Source organism: Amblyomma americanum, chromosome 6 (assembly GCF_052857255.1).
Source record: "Amblyomma americanum isolate KBUSLIRL-KWMA chromosome 6, ASM5285725v1, whole genome shotgun sequence".
NCBI classification, from domain to species: Eukaryota; Metazoa; Arthropoda; class Arachnida; order Ixodida; family Ixodidae; genus Amblyomma; species Amblyomma americanum.
Window position 1 is genome coordinate 160,461,497 of NC_135502.1, and position 19,665 is coordinate 160,481,161.

Below are 19,665 nucleotides of genomic sequence, written 5' to 3' on the forward strand. Positions count from 1 at the left end.
CACCGGACAGTAGCTGATGTCGTCAGCCTCATGGAAGGGAGACCGCCAACAGTGAGCTCTAGTGACGCAGCAGGCCGAGATGACTCTATTTCTCCTTTTTTAGGATTGAAGTGCGCATCTGACCAGGGCGATGCAAGCTTTCATCACCGGACAGTAGCTTATGTCGTCAGCTCCATGGAAGGGAGACCGCCAACATAGAGCTCCAGTGACGCAGCACGCCGAGATGACTCCATTTCTCCTTTCTTAGTATTGAAGTGCGCAATTGACCAGAGCGATGCAAGCTTTCATCACCGGACAGTAGCTGATGTCGTTAGTTCCATGGAAGGGAGACCGCCAACAGTGAGCTCCAGTGATGCAGCACGCCGAGATGACTGCCTTTCTCTTTTCTTAAGATTGAAGTGCGGATCTGACCAGAGCGATCAAGCTTTCATCACCGGACAGTAGCTGATGTCGTCAGCTCCATGGACGGGAGACCGCCACCAACAGTGAGCTCCAGTGACGCAGCACGCCGAGATGACTCCCTTTCTCCTCTCTTAGGATTGATGTGCGCATCTGACCAGAGCGATGCAAGCTTTCATCACTGGACAGTAGCTGATGTTGTCAGCTCCATGGAAGGGACACCGCCAACAGTGAGCTCCAGTGACGGAGCAGGCCGAGAGTACTCCATTTCTCCTTTCTTAGGACTGAAGTGCGGATCTGACCAGAGCGATGCAAGATTTCATCACCGGACAGTAGCTGATGTCGTTAGCTCCATGGAAGGGAGACCGCCAACAGTGAGCTCCAGTGGCGCAGCAGACCAAGATGACTCCCTTTTCCCTTTCTTAGCACTTAAGTGCGGATCTGACCAGAGCGATGCAAGCTTTCATCACCGGACAGTAGCTGATGTCGTCAGCTCCATGGAAGGGAAACCGCCAACAGTGAGCTCCAGTGACGCAGCAGGCCGAGATGACTCCCTGTCTCCTTTCTTAGGATTGAAGTGCGGAGATGACCAGAGCGATGCAAGCTTTCATCACCGGACAGTAGCTGATGTCGTCAGCTCCATGGAAGGGAGACCGCCAACAGTGATCTCCAGTGACGCAGCGCGCCGAGATTACTCCATTTCTCCTTTCTTAGGATTGAAGTGCGCATCTGACCAGAGCGATGCAAGCACTCATCACCGGACAGTAGCTGATGTCATTAGTTCCATGGAAGGGATACCGCCAACAGTGAGCTCCAGTGACGCAGCACGCCGAGATGACTGCCTTTCTCCTTTCTTAGGATTGAAGTGCGGATCTGGCCAGAGCGCTGGAAGCTTTCATCACCGGACAGTAGCTGATGTCGTTAGCTCCATGGATGGGAGACCGCCAACAGTGAGCTCCAGTGGCGCAGCAGACCAAGATGACTACCTTTTCCCTTTCTTAGCACTTAAGTGCGGATATGACCAGAGCGATGCTAGCTTTCATCACCGGACATTAGCTGATGTCGTCAGTTCCATGGAAGGGAGAACGCCAACAGTGAGCTCCAGTGACGCAGCAGGCCGAGATGACTCTCTTTCTCCTTTCTTAGGATTGAAGTGCGGATCTGGCCAGAGCGATGGAAGCTTTCATCACCGGACAGTAGCTCATGTAGTCAGCTCCATGGAAGGGAGACCGCCAACAGTGAGCTCCAGTGACGCAGCACGCCGAGATGACTTCCTTTCTCCTTTTTTAGGATCGAAGTGCGCATCTGACCAGAGCGATGCAAGCTTTCATCACCGGAAAGTAGCTGATGTCGTCAGCTCCATGGAAGGGAGACCGCCAACAGTGAGCTCCAGTGACGCAGCAGGCCGAGAGGACTCCCTGTCTCCTTTCTTAGGATTGAAGTGCGGAGCTGACCAGAGCGATACAAGCTTTCATCACCGGACAGTAGCTGATGTCGTTAGTTCCATGGAAGGGAGACCGCCAACAGTGAGCTCCAGTGATGCAGCACGCCGAGATGACTGCCTTTCTCTTTTCTTAAGATTGAAGTGCGGATCTGACCAGAGCGAGGCAAGCTTTCATCACCGGACAGTAGCTGATGTTGTCAGCTCCATGGAAGGGACACCGCCAACAGTGAGCTCCAGTGACGCAGCAGGCCGAGAGGACTCCCTGTCTCCTTTCTTAGGATTGAAGTGCGGATCTGACCAGAGCGATGCAAGATTTCATCACCGGACAGTAGCTGATGTCGTTAGCTCCATGAAAGGGAGACCGCCAACAGTGAGCTCCAGTGGCGCAGCAGACCGAGATGACTCCCTTTTCCCTTTCTTAGCACTTAAGTGCGGATCTGACCAGAGCGATGCAAGCTTTCATCACCGGACAGTAGCTGATGTCGTCAGCTCCATGGAAGGGAAACCGCCAACAGTGAGATCCAGTGACGCAGGAGGCGGAGATGACTCCCTGTCTCCTTTCTTAGGATTGAAGTGCGGAGATGACCAGAGCGATGCAAGCTTTCATCACCGGACAGTAGCTGATGTCGTCAGCTCCATGGAAGGGAGACCGCCAACAGTGAGCTCCAGTGACGCAGCGCGCCGAGATTACTCCATTTCTCCTTTCTTAGGATTGAAGTGCGCTTCTGACCAGAGCGATGCAAGCACTCATCACCGGACAGTAGCTGATGTCATTATTTCCATGGAAGGGAGACCGCCAACAGTGAGCTCCAGTGACGCAGCACGCCGAGATGACTGCCTTTCTCCTTTCTTAGGATTGAAGTGCGGATCTGGCCAGAGCGATGCAAGCTTTCATCACCGAACAGTAGCTGATGTCGTTAGCTCCATGAAAGGAAGACCGCCAACAGTGAGCTCCAGTGACGCAGCAGGCCGAGATGACTCCCCTTTCCTTTCTTAGGATTTAAGTGCGGAGCTGACCAGAGCGATGCAAGCTTTCAACACCGGACAGTAGCTGATGTCGTCAGCCTCATGGAAGGGAGACCGCCAACAGTGAGCTCTAGTGACGCAGCAGGCCGAGATGACTCTATTTCTCCTTTTTTTGGATTGAAGTGCGCATCTGACCAGGGCGATGCAAGCTTTCATCACCGGACAGTAGCTTATGTCGTCAGCTCCATGAAAGGGAGACCGCCAACATAGAGCTCCAGTGACGCAGCACGCCGAGATGACTCCATTTCTCCTTTCTTAGTATTGAAGTGCGCAATTGACCAGAGCGATGCAAGCTTTCATCACCGGACAGTAGCTGATGTCGTTAGTTCCATGGAAGGGAGACCGCCAACAGTGAGCTCCAGTGATGCAGCACGCCGAGATGACTGCCTTTCTCTTTTCTTAAGATTGAAGTGCGGATCTGACCAGAGCGATCAAGCTTTCATCACCGGACAGTAGCTGATGTCGTCAGCTCCATGGACGGGAGACCGCCACCAACAGTGAGCTCCAGTGACGCAGCACGCCGAGATGACTCCCTTTCTCCTCTCTTAGGATTGATGTGCGCATCTGACCAGAGCGATGCAAGCTTTCATTACTGGTCAGTAGCTGATGTTGTCAGCTCCATGGAAGGGACACCGCCAACAGTGAGCTCCAGTGACGGAGCAGGCCGAGAGTACTCCATTTCTCCTTTCTTAGGACTGAAGTGCGGATCTGACCAGAGCGATGCAAGATTTCATCACCGGACAGTAGCTGATGTCGTTAGCTCCATGGAAGGGAGACCGCCAACAGTGAGCTCCAGTGGCGCAGCAGACCAAGATGACTCCCTTTTCCCTTTCTTAGCACTTAAGTGCGGATCTGACCAGAGCGATGCAAGCTTTCATCACCGGACAGTAGCTGATGTCGTCAGCTCCATGGAAGCAAAACCGCCAACAGTGAGCTCCAGTGACGCAGCAGGCCGAGATGACTCCCTGTCTCCTTTCTTAGGATTGAAGTGCGGAGATGACCAGAGCGATGCAAGCTTTCATCACCGGACAGTAGCTGATGTCGTCAGCTCCAGTGAAGGGAGACCGCCAACAGTGATCTCCAGTGACGCAGCGCGCCGAGATTACTCCATTTCTCCTTTCTTAGGATTGAAGTGCGCATCTGACCAGAGCGATGCAAGCACTCATCATCGGACAGTAGCTGATGTCATTAGTTCCATGGAAGGGAGACCGCCAACAGTGAGCTCCAGTGACGCAGCACGCCGAGATGACTGCCTTTCTCCTTTCTTAGGATTGAAGTGCGGATCTGGCCAGAGCGCTGGAAGCTTTCATCACCGGACAGTAGCTGATGTCGTTAGCTCCATGGATGGGAGACCGCCAACAGTGAGCTCCAGTGGCGCAAAAGACCAAGATGACTACCTTTTCCCTTTCTTAGCACTTAAGTGAGGATATGACCAGAGCGATGCAAGCTTTCATCACCGGACAGTAGATGATGTCGTCAGCTCCATGGAAGGGAAACCGCCAACAGTGAGCTCCAGTGACGCAGCAGGCCGAGATGACTCCCTGTCTCCTTTCTTAGGATTGAAGTGCGGATCTGACCAGAGCGATGCAAGCTTTCATCACCGGACATTAGCTGATGTCGTCAGTTCCATGGAAGGGAGAACGCCAACAGTGAGCTCCAGTGACGCAGCAGGCCGAGATGACTCTCTTTCTCTTTTCTTAGGATTGAAGTGCGCATCTGACCAGAGCGATGCAAGCTTTCATCACCGGACAGTAGCTTATGTCGTCAGCTCCATGGAAGGGAGACCGCCAACATAGAGCTCCAGTGACGCAGCACGCCGAGATGACTCCATTTCTCCTTTCTTAGTATTGAAGTGCGCATCTGACCAGAGCGATGCAAGCTTTCATCACCGGACAGTAGCTGATGTCGTTAGTTCCATGGAAGGGAGACCGCCAACAGTGAGCTCCAGTGATGCAGCACGCCGAGATGACTGCCTTTCTCTTTTCTTAAGATTGAAGTGCGGATCTGACCAGAGCGATGCAAGCTTTCATCACCGGACAGTAGCTGATGTCGTCAGCTCCATGGACGGGAGACCGCCACCAACAGTGAGCTCCAGTGACGCAGCACGCCGAGATGACTCCCTTTCTCCTCTGTTAGGATTGATGTGCCCATCTGACCAGAGCGATGCAAGCATTCATCACCGGACAGTAGCTGATGTTGTCAGCTCCATGAAAGGGACACCGCCAACAGTGAGCTCAAGTGACGGAGCAGGCCGAGAGTACTCCCTTTCTCCTTTCTTAGGACTGAAGTTAGGGTCTGACCAGAGCGATGCAAGATTTCATCACCGGACAGTAGAATGTCGTTAGCTCCATGAAAGGGAGACCGCCAACAGTGAGCTCCAGTGACGCAGAACGCCGAGATGACTGCCTTTCTCATTTCTTAGGATTGAAGTGCGGATCTGACCAGAGCGATGCAAGCTTTCATCACCGGACATTAGCTGATGTCGTCAGTTCCATGGAAGGGAGAACGCCAACAGTGAGCTCTAGTGACGCAGCAGGCCGAGATGACTCTCTTTCTCTTTTCTTAGGATTGAAGTGCGCATCTGACCAGAGCGATGCAAGCTTTCATCACCGGACAGTAGCTTATGTCGTCAGCTCCATGGAAGGGAGACCGCCAACATAGAGCTCCAGTGACGCAGCACGCCGAGATGACTCCATTTCTCCTTTCTTAGTATTGAAGTGCGCATCTGACCAGAGCGATGCAAGCTTTCATCACCGGACAGTAGCTGATGTCGTTAGTTCCATGGAAGGGAGACCGCCAACAGTGAGCTCCAGTGATGCAGCACGCCGAGATGACTGCCTTTCTCTTTTCTTAAGATTGAAGTGCGGATCTGACCAGAGCGATGCAAGCTTTCATCACCGGACAGTAGCTGATGTCGTCAGCTCCATGGACGGGAGACCGCCACCAACAGTGAGCTCCAGTGACGCAGCACGCCGAGATGACTCCCTTTCTCCTCTGTTAGGATTGATGTGCCCATCTGACCAGAGCGATGCAAGCATTCATCACCGGACAGTAGCTGATGTTGTCAGCTCCATGAAAGGGACACCGCCAACAGTGAGCTCAAGTGACGGAGCAGGCCGAGAGTACTCCCTTTCTCCTTTCTTAGGACTGAAGTGCGGGTCTGACCAGAGCGATGCAAGATTTCATCACCGGACAGTAGATGATGTCGTTAGCTCCATGAAAGGGAGACCGCCAACAGTGAGCTCCAGTGGCGCAGCAGACCGAGATGACTCCCTTTTCCCTTTCTTAGCACTTAAGTGCGGATCTGATCAGAGCGATGCAAGCTTTCATCACCGGACAGTAGCTGATGTCGTCAGCTCCACGGAAGGGAGAACACCAACAGTGAGCTCCAGTGACGCAGAAGGCCGAGAGGACTCCCTTTATCCTTTGTTAGGATTGAAGTGCGGATCTGACCAGAGCGATGCAAGCTTTCATCACCGGACAGCGGCTGATGTCGTTAGCTCCATGGAAGGAAGACCGCCAGCAGTGAGGTCAATGACACAGCAGGCCGAGATGAGTCCATTTCTCCTTTCTTAGGATTGAAGTGCGCATCTGACCAGAGCGATGCAAGCTTTCATCACCGGACAGTAGCTTATGTCGACAGCTCCATACAGGGGAGACCGCCAACAGTGAGCTCCAGTGACGCAGCACGCCGAGATGACTCCCTTTCTCCTTTCTTAGCACTGAAGTGCGGATCTGACCAGAGCGATGCAAGATTTCATCACCGAACAGTAGCTGATGTCGTTAGCTCCATGAAAGGGAGACCGCCAACAGTGAGCTCCAGTGGCGCAGCAGACCGAGATGACTCCCTTTTCCCTTTCTTAGCACTTATGTGCGGATCTGACCAGAGCGATGCAAGCTTTCATCACCGGACAGTAGCTGATGTCGTCAGCTCCATGGAAGGGAGACCGCCAACAGTGAGCTCCAGTGACGCAGCGTGCCGAGATCACTCCATTTCTCCTTTCTTAGGATTGAAGTGCGCATCTGACCAGAGCGATGCAAGCACTCATCACCGGACAGTAGCTGATGTCATTAGTTCCATGGAAGGGAGACCGCCAACAGTGAGCTCCAGTGACGCAGCACGCCGAGATGACTGCCTTTCTCCTTTCTTAGGATTGAAGTGCGGATCTGGCCAGAGCGATGCAAGCTTTCATCACCGGACAGTAGCTGATGTCGTTAGTTCCATGGAAGGGAGACCGCCAACAGTAAACAGTGAGCTCCAGAGATGCAGCACGCCGAGATGACTGCCTTTCTCCTTTCTTAAGATTGAAGTGCGGATCTGACCAGAGCGATGCAAGCTTTCATCACTGGACAGTAGCTGATGTCGTCAGCTCCATGGACGGGAGACCGCCACCAACAGTGAGCTCCAGTGACGCAGCACGCCGAGATGACTCGTTTTCTCCTCTCTTAGGATTGATGTGCGCATCTGACCAGAGCGATGCAAGCTTTCATCACCGGACAGTAGCTGATGTCGTCAGCTCCATGGAAGGGAGACCGTCAACAGTGAGCTCCAGTGACGCAGCAGGCCGAGATGACTCCCTTTCTCCTCTCTTAGGATTGATGTGCGCATCTGACCAGAGCGATGCAAGCTTTCATCACCGGACAGTAGCTGATGTCGTCAGATCCATGGAAGGGAGACCGTCAACAGTGAGCTCCAGTGACGCAGCAGGCCGAGATGACTCCATTTCTCCTTTCTTAGGATTGAAGTGCGCATCTGACCAGAGCGATGCAAGCACTCATCCCCGGACAGTAGCTGATGTCGTCAGGCCCATGGATGGGAGACCGCCACCAACAGTGAGCTCCAGTGACGCAGCACGCCGAGATGACTCCCTTTCTCCTTTCTTAGGATTGAAGTGCGGATCTGACCAGAGCGATGCAAGCTTGCATCACCGGACAGTAGCTGATGTCATCAGCTCCGTGGAAAGGAGACCGCCAACAGTGAGCGCCAGTGACGCAGCAGGCCGAGATGACTGCCTTTCTCATTTCTTAGGATTGAAGTGCGGATCTGTCCAGAGCGATGCAAGCTTTCATCACCGGACATTAGCTGATGTCGTCAGTTCCATGGAAGGGAGAACGCCAACAGTGAGCTCCAGTGACGCAGCAGGCCGAGATGACTTCCTTTCTCCTTTTTTAGGATCGAAGTGCGCATCTGACCAGAGCGATGCAAGCTTTCATCACCGGAAAGTAGCTGATGTCGTCAGCTCCATGGAAGGGAGACCGCCAACAGTGAGCTCCAGTGACGCAGCAGGCCGAGAGGACTCCCTGTCTCCTTTCTTAGGATTGAAGTGCGGAGCTGACCAGAGCGATACAAGCTTTCATCACCGGACAGTAGCTGATGTCGTTAGTTCCATGGAAGGGAGACCGCCAACAGTGAGCTCCAGTGATGCAGCACGCCGAGATGACTGCCTTTCTCTTTTCTTAAGATTGAAGTGCGGATCTGACCAGAGCGATGCAAGCTTTCATCACCGGACAGTAGCTGATGTTGTCAGCTCCATGGAAGGGACACCGCCAACAGTGAGCTCCAGTGACGCAGCAGGCCGAGAGGACTCCCTGTCTCCTTTCTTAGGATTGAAGTGCGGATCTGACCAGAGCGATGCAAGATTTCATCACCGGACAGTAGCTGATGTCGTTAGCTCCATGAAAGGGAGACCGCCAACAGTGAGCTCCAGTGGCGCAGCAGACCGAGATGACTCCCTTTTCCCTTTCTTAGCACTTAAGTGCGGATCTGACCAGAGCGATGCAAGCTTTCATCACCGGACAGTAGCTGATGTCGTCAGCTCCATGGAAGGGAAACCGCCAACAGTGAGATCCAGTGACGCAGCAGGCTGAGATGACTCCCTGTCTCCTTTCTTAGGATTGAAGTGCGGAGATGACCAGAGCGATGCAAGCTTTCATCACCGGACAGTAGCTGATGTCGTCAGCTCCATGGAAGGGAGACCGCCAACAGTGAGCTCCAGTGACGCAGCGCGCCGAGATTACTCCATTTCTCCTTTCTTAGGATTGAAGTGCGCATCTGACCAGAGCGATGCAAGCACTCATCACCGGACAGTAGCTGATGTCATTAGTTCCATGGAAGGGAGACCGCCAACAGTGAGCTCCAGTGACGCAGCACGCCGAGATGACTGCCTTTCTCCTTTCTTAGGATTGAAGTGCGGATCTGGCCAGAGCAATGCAAGCTTTCATCACCGGACAGTAGCTGATGTCGTCAGCTCCATACAGGGGAGACCGCCAACAGTGAGCTCCAGTGACGCAGCACGCCGAGATGACTCCCTTTCTCCTTTCTTAGGATTGAAGTGTGGATCTGACCAGAGCGATGCAAGCTTTCATCACCGGACAGTAGCTGATGTCGTTAGCTCCATGAAAGGAAGACCGCCAACAGTGAGCTCCAGTGACACAGCAGGCCGAGATGACTCCCTTTTCCTTTCTTAGGATTTAAGTGCGGAGCTGACCAGAGCGATGCAAGCTTTCATCACCGGACAGTAGCTGATGTCGTCAGCCTCATGGAAGGGAGACCGCCAACAGTGAGCTCTAGTGACGCAGCAGGCCGAGATGACTCTATTTCTGCTTTTTTAGGATTGAAGTGCGCATCTGACCAGGGCGATGCAAGCTTTCATCACCGGACAGTAGCTTATGTCGTCAGCTCCATGGAAGGGAGACCGCCAACATAGAGCTCCAGTGACGCAGCGCGCCGAGATGACTCCATTTCTCCTTTCTTAGTATTGAAGTGCGCATCTGACCAGAGCGATGCAAGCTTTCATCACCGGACAGTAGCTGATGTCGTTAGTTCCATGGAAGGGAGACCGCCAACAGTGAGCTCCAGTGATGCAGCACGCCGAGATGACTGCCTTTCTCTTTTCTTAAGATTGAAGTGCGGATCTGACCAGAGCGATGCAAGCTTTCATCACCGGACAGTAGCTGATGTCGTCAGCTCCATGGACGGGAGACCGCCACCAACAGTGAGCTCCAGTGACGCAGCACGCCGAGATGACTCCCTTTCTCCTTTCTTAGGATTGAAGTGTGGATCTGACCAGAGCGATGCAAGCTTTCATCACCGGACAGTAGCTGATGTCGTTAGCTCCATGAAAGGAAGACCGCCAACAGTGAGCTCCAGTGACGCAGCAGGCCGAGATGACTCCCTTTTCCTTTCTTAGGATTGATGTGCGCATCTGACCAGAGCGATGCAAGCTTTCATCACTGGACAGTAGCTGATGTTGTCAGCTCCATGGAAGGGACACCGCCAACAGTGAGCTCCAGTGACGGAGCAGGCCGAGAGTACTCCATTTCTCCTTTCTTAGGACTGAAGTGCGGATCTGACCAGAGCGATGCAAGATTTCATCACCGGACAGTAGCTGATGTCGTTAGCTCCATGGAAGGGAGACCGCCAACAGTGAGCTCCAGTGGCGCAGCAGACCAAGATGACTCCCTTTTCCCTTTCTTAGCACTTAAGTGCGGATCTGACCAGAGCGATGCAAGCTTTCATCACCGGACAGTAGCTGATGTCGTCAGCTCCATGGAAGGAAACCGCCAACAGTGAGCTCCAGTGACGCAGCAGGCCGAGATGACTCCCTGTCTCCTTTCTTAGGATTGAAGTGCGGAGATGACCAGAGCGATGCAAGCTTTCATCACCGGACAGTAGCTGATGTCGTCAGCTCCATGGAAGGGAGACCGCCAACAGTGATCTCCAGTGACGCAGCGCGCCGAGATTACTCCATTTCTCCTTTCTTAGGATTGAAGTGCGCATCTGACCAGAGCGATGCAAGCACTCATCACCGGACAGTAGCTGATGTCATTAGTTCCATGGAAGGGAGACCGCCAACAGTGAGCTCCAGTGACGCAGCACGCCGAGATGACTGCCTTTCTCCTTTCTTAGGATTGAAGTGCGGATCTGGTCAGAGCGCTGGAAGCTTTCATCACCGGACAGTAGCTGATGTCGTTAGCTCCATGGATGGGAGACCGCCAACAGTGAGCTCCAGTGACGCAGCACGCCGAGATGACTCCATTTCTCCTTTCTTAGTATTGAAGTGCGCATCTGACCAGAGCGATGCAAGCTTTCATCACCGGACAGTAGCTGATGTCGTTAGTTCCATGGAAGGGAGACCGCCAACAGTGAGCTCCAGTGATGCAGCACGCCGAGATGACTGCCTTTCTCTTTTCTTAAGATTGAAGTGCGGATCTGACCAGAGCGATGCAAGCTTTCATCACCGGACAGTAGCTGATGTCGTCAGCTCCATGGACGGGAGACCGCCACCAACAGTGAGCTCCAGTGACGCAGCACGCCGAGATGACTCCCTTTCTCCTCTGTTAGGATTGATGTGCCCATCTGACCAGAGCGATGCAAGCATTCATCACCGGACAGTAGCTGATGTTGTCAGCTCCATGAAAGGGACACCGCCAACAGTGAGCTCAAGTGACGGAGCAGGCCGAGAGTACTCCCTTTCTCCTTTCTTAGGACTGAAGTGCGGGTCTGACCAGAGCGATGCAAGATTTCATCACCGGACAGTAGATGATGTCGTAAGCTCCATGAAAGGGAGACCGCCAACAGTGAGCTCCAGTGGCGCAGCAGACCGAGATGACTCCCTTTTCCCTTTCTTAGCACTTAAGTGCGGATCTGATCAGAGCGATGCAAGCTTTCATCACCGGACAGTAGCTGATGTCGTCAGCTCCACGGAAGGGAGAACACCAACAGTGAGCTCCAGTGACGCAGAAGGCCGAGAGGACTCCCTTTATCCTTTGTTAGGATTGAAGTGCGGATCTGACCAGAGCGATGCAAGCTTTCATCACCGGACAGCAGCTGATGTCGTTAGCTCCATGGAAGGAAGACCGCCAGCAGTGAGGTCAATGACACAGCAGGCCGAGATGAGTCCATTTCTCCTTTCTTAGGATTGAAGTGCGCATCTGACCAGAGCGATGCAAGCTTTCATCACCGGACAGTAGCTGATGTCGTCAGCTCCATGGAAGGGAGACCGCCAACAGTGATCTCCAGTGACGCAGCGCGCCGAGATTACTCCATTTCTCCTTTCTTAGGATTGAAGTGCGCATCTGACCAGAGCGATGCAAGCACTCATCACCGGACAGTAGCTGATGTCATTAGTTCCATGGAAGGGAGACCGCCAACAGTGAGCTCCAGTGACGCAGCACGCCGAGATGACTGCCTTTCTCCTTTCTTAGGATTGAAGTGCGGATCTGGCCAGAGCGCTGGAAGCTTTCATCACCGGACAGTAGCTGATGTCGTTAGCTCCATGGATGGGAGACCGCCAACAGTGAGCTCCAGTGGCGCAGCAGACCAAGATGACTACCTTTTCCCTTTCTTAGCACTTAAGTGCGGATATGACCAGAGCGATGCAAGCTTTCATCACCGGACAGTAATGATGTCGTCAGCTCCGTGGAAGGGAAACCGCCAACAGTGAGCTCCAGTGACGCAGCAGGCCGAGATGACTCCCTGTCTCCTTTCTTAGGATTGAAGTGCGGAGCTGACCAGAGCGATACAAGCTTTCATCACCGGACAGTAGCTGATGTCGTTAGTTCCATGGAAGGGAGACCGCCAACAGTGAGCTCCAGTGACGCAGAACGCCGAGATGACTGCCTTTCTCATTTGTTAGGATTGAAGTGCGGATCTGACCAGAGCGATGCAAGCTTTCATCACCGGACATTAGCTGATGTCGTCAGTTCCATGGAAGGGAGAACGCCAACAGTGAGCTCCAGTGACGCAGAAGGCCGAGATGACTCTCTTTCTCTTTTCTTAGGATTGAAGTGCGCATCTGACCAGAGCGATGCAAGCTTTCATCACCGGACAGTAGCTTATGTCGTCAGCATCATGGAAGGGAGACCGCCAACATAGAGCTCCAGTGACGCAGCACGCCGAGATGACTCCATTTCTCCTTTCTTAGTATTGAAGTGCGCATCTGACCAGAGCGATGCAAGCTTTCATCACCGGACAGTAGCTGATGTCGTTAGTTCCATGGAAGGGAGACCGCCAACAGTGAGCTCCAGTGATGCAGCACGCCGAGATGACTGCCTTTCTCTTTTCTTAAGATTGAAGTGCGGATCTGACCAGAGCGATGCAAGCTTTCATCACCGGACAGTAGCTGATGTCGTCAGCTCCATGGACGGGAGACCGCCACCAACAGTGAGCTCCAGTGACGCAGCACGCCGAGATGACTCCCTTTCTCCTCTGTTAGGATTGATGTGCCCATCTGACCAGAGCGATGCAAGCATTCATCACCGGACAGTAGCTGATGTTGTCAGCTCCATGAAAGGGACACCGCCAACAGTGAGCTCAAGTGACGGAGCAGGCCGAGAGTACTCCCTTTCTCCTTTCTTAGGACTGAAGTGCGGGTCTGACCAGAGCGATGCAAGATTTCATCACCGGACAGTAGATGATGTCGTTAGCTCCATGAAAGGGAGACCGCCAACAGTGAGCTCCAGTGGCGCAGCAGACCGAGATGACTCCCTTTTCCCTTTCTTAGCACCTAAGTGCGGATCTGATCAGAGCGATGCAAGCTTTCATCACCGGACAGTAGCTGATGTCGTCAGCTCCGCGGAAGGGAGAACACCAACAGTGAGCTCCAGTGACGCAGAAGGCCGAGAGGACTCCCTTTATCCTTTGTTAGAATTGAAGTGCGGATCTGACCAGAGCGATGCAAGCTTTCATCACCGGACAGCAGCTGATGTCGTTAGCTCCATGGAAGGAAGACCGCCAGCAGTGAGGTCAATGACACAGCAGGCCGAGATGAGTCCATTTCTCCTTTCTTAGGATTGAAGTGCGCATCTGACCAGAGCGATGCAAGCTTTCATCACCGGACAGTAGCTTATGTCGACAGCTCCATACAGGGGAGACCGCCAACAGTGAGCTCCAGTGACGCAGCACGCCGAGATGACTCCCTTTCTCCTTTCTTAGCACTGAAGTGCGGATCTGACCAGAGCGATGCAAGATTTCATCACCGAACAGTAGCTGATGTCGTTAGCTCCATGAAAGGGAGACCGCCAACAGTGAGCTTCAGTGGCGCAGCAGACCGAGATGACTCCCTTTTCCCTTTCTTAGCACTTATGTGCGGATCTGACCAGAGCGATGCAAGCTTTCATCACCGGACAGTAGCTGATGTCGTCAGCTCCATGGAAGGGAAACCGCCAACAGTGAGATCCAGTGACGCAGCAGGCCGAGATGACTCCCCGTCTCCTTTCTTACGATTGAAGTGCGGAGATGACCAGAGCGATGCAAGCTTTCATCACCGGACAGTAGCTGATGTCGTCAGCTCCATGGAAGGGAGACCGCCAACAGTGAGCTCCAGTGACGCAGCGCGCCGAGATCACTCCATTTCTCCTTTCTTAGGATTGAAGTGCGCATCTGACCAGAGCGATGCAAGCACTCATCACCGGACAGTAGCTGATGTCATTAGTTCCATGGAAGGGAGACCGCCAACAGTGAGCTCCAGTGACGCAGCACGCCGAGATGACTGCCTTTCTCCTTTCTTAGGATTGAAGTGCGGATCTGGCCAGAGCGATGCAAGCTTTCATCACCGGACAGTAGCTGATGTCGTTAGTTCCATGGAAGGGAGACCGCCAACAGTAAACAGTGAGCTCCAGAGATGCAGCACGCCGAGATGACTGCCTTTCTCTTTTCTTAAGATTGAAGTGCGGATCTGACCAGAGCGATGCAAGCTTTCATCACTGGACAGTAGCGGATGTCGTCAGCTCCATGGACGGGAGACCGCCACCAACAGTGAGCTCCAGTGACGCAGCACGCCGAGATGACTCGTTTTCTCCTCTCTTAGGATTGATGTGCGCATCTGACCAGAGCGATGCAAGCTTTCATCACCGGACAGTAGCTGATGTCGTCAGCTCCATGGAAGGGAGACCGTCAACAGTGAGCTCCAGTGACGCAGCAGGCCGAGATGACTCCCTTTCTCCTCTCTTAGGATTGATGTGCGCATCTGACCAGAGCGATGCAAGCTTTCATCACCGGACAGTAGCTGATGTCGTCAGCTCCATGGAAGGGAGACCGTCAACAGTGAGCTCCAGTGACGCAGCAGGCCGAGATGACTCCATTTCTCCTTTCTTAGGATTGAAGTGCGCATCTGACCAGAGCGATGCAAGCACTCATCCCCGGACAGTAGCTGATGTCGTCAGGCCCATGGATGGGAGACCGCCACCAACAGTGAGCTCCAGTGACGCAGCACGCCGAGATGACTCCCTTTCTCCTTTCTTAGGATTGAAGTGCGGATCTGACCAGAGCGATGCAAGCTTGCATCACCGGACAGTAGCTGATGTCGTCAGCTCCGTGGAAAGGAGACCGCCAACAGTGAGCTCCAGTGACGCAGCAGGCCGAGATGACTGCCTTTCTCATTTCTTAGGATTGAAGTGCGGATCTGACCAGAGCGATGCAAGCTTTCATCACCGGACATTAGCTGATGTCGTCAGTTCCATGGAAGGGAGACCGCCAACAGTGAGCTCCAGTGACGCAGCGCGCCGAGATTACTCCATTTCTCCTTTCTTAGGATTGAAGTGCGCATCTGACCAGAGCGATGCAAGCACTCATCACCGGACAGTAGCTGATGTCATTAGTTCCATGGAAGGGAGACCGCCAACAGTGAGCTCCAGTGACGCAGCACGCCGAGATGACTGCCTTTCTCCTTTCTTAGGATTGAAGTGCGGATCTGGCCAGAGCGATGCAAGCTTTCATCACCGGACAGTAGCTGATGTCGTCAGCTCCATACAGGGGAGACCGCCAACAGTGAGCTCCAGTGACGCAGCACGCCGAGATGACTCCCTTTCTCCTTTCTTAGGATTGAAGTGTGGATCTGACCAGAGCGATGCAAGCTTTCGTCACCGGACAGTAGCTGATGTCGTTAGCTCCATGAAAGGAAGACCGCCAACAGTGAGCTCCAGTGACGCAGCAGGCCGAGATGACTCCCTTTTCCTTTCTTAGGATTTAAGTGCGGAGCTGACCAGAGCGATGCAAGCTTTCATCACCGGACAGTAGCTGATGTCGTCAGCCTCATGGAAGGGAGACCGCCAACAGTGAGCTCTAGTGACGCAGCAGGCCGAGATGACTCTATTTCTGCTTTTTTAGGATTGAAGTGCGCATCTGACCAGGGCGATGCAAGCTTTCATCACCGGACAGTAGCTTATGTCGTCAGCTCCATGGAAGGGAGACCGCCAACATAGAGCTCCAGTGACGCAGCACGCCGAGATGACTCCATTTCTCCTTTCTTAGTATTGAAGTGCGCATCTGACCAGAGCGATGCAAGCTTTCATCACCGGACAGTAGCTGATGTCGTTAGTTCCATGGAAGGGAGACCGCCAACAGTGAGCTCCAGTGATGCAGCACGCCGAGATGACTGCCTTTCTCTTTTCTTAAGATTGAAGTGCGGATCTGACCAGAGCGATGCAAGCTTTCATCACCGGACAGTAGCTGATGTCGTCAGCTCCATGGACGGGAGACCGCCACCAACAGTGAGCTCCACTGACGCAGCACGCCGAGATGACTCCCTTTCTCCTCTCTTAGGATTGATGTGCGCATCTGACCAGAGCGATGCAAGCTTTCATCACTGGACAGTAGCTGATGTCGTCAGCTCCATGGAAGGGAGACCGCCAACAGTGAGCTCCAGTGACGCAGCAGGCCGAGAGGACTCCCTGTCTCCTTTCTTAGGATTGAAGTGCGGAGCTGACCAGAGCGATACAAGCTTTCATCACCGGACAGTAGCTGATGTCGTTAGTTCCATGGAAGGGAGACCGCCAACAGTGAGCTCCAGTGATGCAGCACGCCGAGATGACTGCCTTTCTCTTTTCTTAAGATTGAAGTGCGGATCTGACCAGAGCGATGCAAGCTTTCATCACCGGACAGTAGCTGATGTCGTTAGCTCCATGGAAGGGACACCGCCAACAGTGAGCTCCAGTGGCGCAGCAGACCAAGATGACTCCCTTTTCCCTTTCTTAGCACTTAAGTGCGGATCTGACCAGAGCGATGCAAGCTTTCATCACCGGACAGTAGCTGATGTCGTCAGCTCCATGGAAGGGAAACCGCCAACTGTGAGCTCCAGTGACGCAGCAGGCCGAGATGACTCCCTGTCTCCTTTCTTAGGATTGAAGTGCGGAGATGACCAGAGCGATGCAAGCTTTCATCACCGGACAGTAGCTGATGTCGCCAGCTCCATGGAAGGGAGACCGCCAACAGTGATCTCCAGTGACGCAGCGCGCCGAGATTACTCCATTTCTCCTTTCTTAGGATTGAAGTGCGCATCTGACCAGAGCGATGCAAGCACTCATCACCGGACAGTAGCTGATGTCATTAGTTCCATGGAAGGGAGACCGCCAACAGTGAGCTCCAGTGACGCAGCACGCCGAGATGACTGCCTTTCTCCTTTCTTAGGATTGAAGTGCGGATCTGGCCAGAGCGCTGGAAGCTTTCATCACCGGACAGTAGCTGATGTCGTTAGCTCCATGGATGGGAGACCGCCAACAGTGAGCTCCAGTGGCGCAGCAGACCAAGATGACTACCTTTTCCCTTTCTTAGCACTTAAGTGCGGATATGACCAGAGCGATGCAAGCTTTCATCACCGGACAGTAGCTGATGTCGTCAGCTCCATACAGGGGAGACCGCCAACAGTGAGCTCCAGTGACGCAGCACGCCGAGATGACTCCCTTTCTCTTTTCTTAGGATTGAAGTGTGGATCTGACCAGAGCGATGCAAGCTTTCATCACCGGACAGTAGCTGATGTCGTTAGCTCCATGAAAGGAAGACCGCCAACAGTGAGCTCCAGTGACGCAGCAGGCCGAGATGACTCCCTTTTCCTTTCTTAGGATTTAAGTGCGGAGCTGACCAGAGCGATGCAAGCTTTCATCACCGGACAGTAGCTGATGTCGTCAGCCTCATGGAAGGGAGACCGCCAACAGTGAGCTCTAGTGACGCAGCAGGCCGAGATGACTCTATTTCTCCTTTTTTAGGATTGAAGTGCGCATCTGACCAGGGCGATGCAAGCTTTCATCACCGGACAGTAGCTTATGTCGTCAGCTCCATGGAAGGGAGACCGCCAACATAGAGCTCCAGTGACGCAGCACGCCGAGATGACTCCATTTCTCCTTTCTTAGTATTGAAGTGCGCATCTGACCAGAGCGATGCAAGCTTTTATCACCGGACAGTAGCTGATGTCGTTAGTTCCATGGAAGGGAGACCGCCAACAGTGAGCTCCAGTGATGCAGCACGCCGAGATGACTGCCTTTCTCTTTTCTTAAGATTGAAGTGCGGATCTGACCAGAGCGATGCAAGCTTTCATCACCGGACAGTAGCTGATGTCGTCAGCTCCATGGACGGGAGACCGCCACCAACAGTGAGCTCCAGTGACGCAGCACGCCGAGATGACTCCCTTTCTCCTCTCTTAGGATTGATGTGCGCATCTGACCAGAGCGATGCAAGCTTTCATCACTGGACAGTAGCTGATGTTGTCAGCTCCATGGAAGGGACACCGCCAACAGTGAGCTCCAGTGACGGAGCAGGCCGAGAGTACTCCATTTCTCCTTTCTTAGGACTGAAGTGCGGATCTGACCAGAGCGATGCAAGATTTCATCACCGGACAGTAGCTGATGTCGTTAGCTCCATGAAAGGGAGACCGCCAACAGTGAGCTCCAGTGGCGCAGCAGACCAAGATGACTCCCTTTTCCCTTTCTTAGCACTTAAGTGCGGATCTGACCAGAGCGATGCAAGCTTTCATCACCGGACAGTAGCTGATGTCGTCAGCTCCATGGAAGGGAAACCGCCAACAGTGAGCTCCAGTGACGCAGCAGGCCGAGATGACTCCCTGTCTCCTTTCTTAGGATTGAAGTGCGGAGATGACCAGAGCGATGCAAGCTTTCATCACCGGACAGTAGCTGATGTCGTCAGCTCCATGGAAGGGAGACCGCCAACAGTGATATCCAGTGACGCAGCGCCGAGATTACTCCATTTCTCCTTTCTTAGGATTGAAGTGCGCATCTGACCAGAGCGATGCAAGCACTCATCACCGGACAGTAGCTGATGTCATTAGTTCCATGGAAGGGAGACCGCCAACAGTGAGCTCCAGTGACGCAGCACGCCGAGATGACTGCCTTTCTCCTTTCTTAGGATTGAAGTGCGGATTGGCCAGAGCGCTGGAAGCTTTCATCACCGGACAGTAGCTGATGTCGTTAGCTCCATGGATGGGAGACCGCCAACAGTGAGCTCCAGTGGCGCAGCAGACCAAGATGACTACCTTTTCCCTTTCTTAGCACTTAAGTGCGGATATGACCAGAGCGATGCAAGCTTTCATCACCGGACAGTAGATGATGTCGTCAGCTCCATGGAAGGGAAACCGCCAACAGTGAGCTCCAGTGACGCAGCAGGCCGAGATGACTCCCTGACTCCTTTCTTAGGATTGAAGTGCGGAGCTGACCAGAGCGATACAAGCTTTCATCACCGGACAGTAGCTGATGTCGTTAGTTCCATGGAAGGGAGACCGCCAACAGTGAGCTTCAGTGACGCAGAACGCCGAGATGACTGCCTTTCTCATTTCTTAGGATTGAAGTGCGGATCTGACCAGAGCGATGCAAGCTTTCATCACCGGACATTAGCTGATGTCGTCAGTTCCATGGAAGGGAGAACGCCAACAGTGAGCTCCAGTGACGCAGCAGGCCGAGATGACTCTCTTTCTCTTTTCTTAGGATTGAAGTGCGCATCTGACCAGAGCGATGCAAGTTTTCATCACCGGACAGTAGCTGATGTCGTCAGCTCCATGGAAGGGAGACCG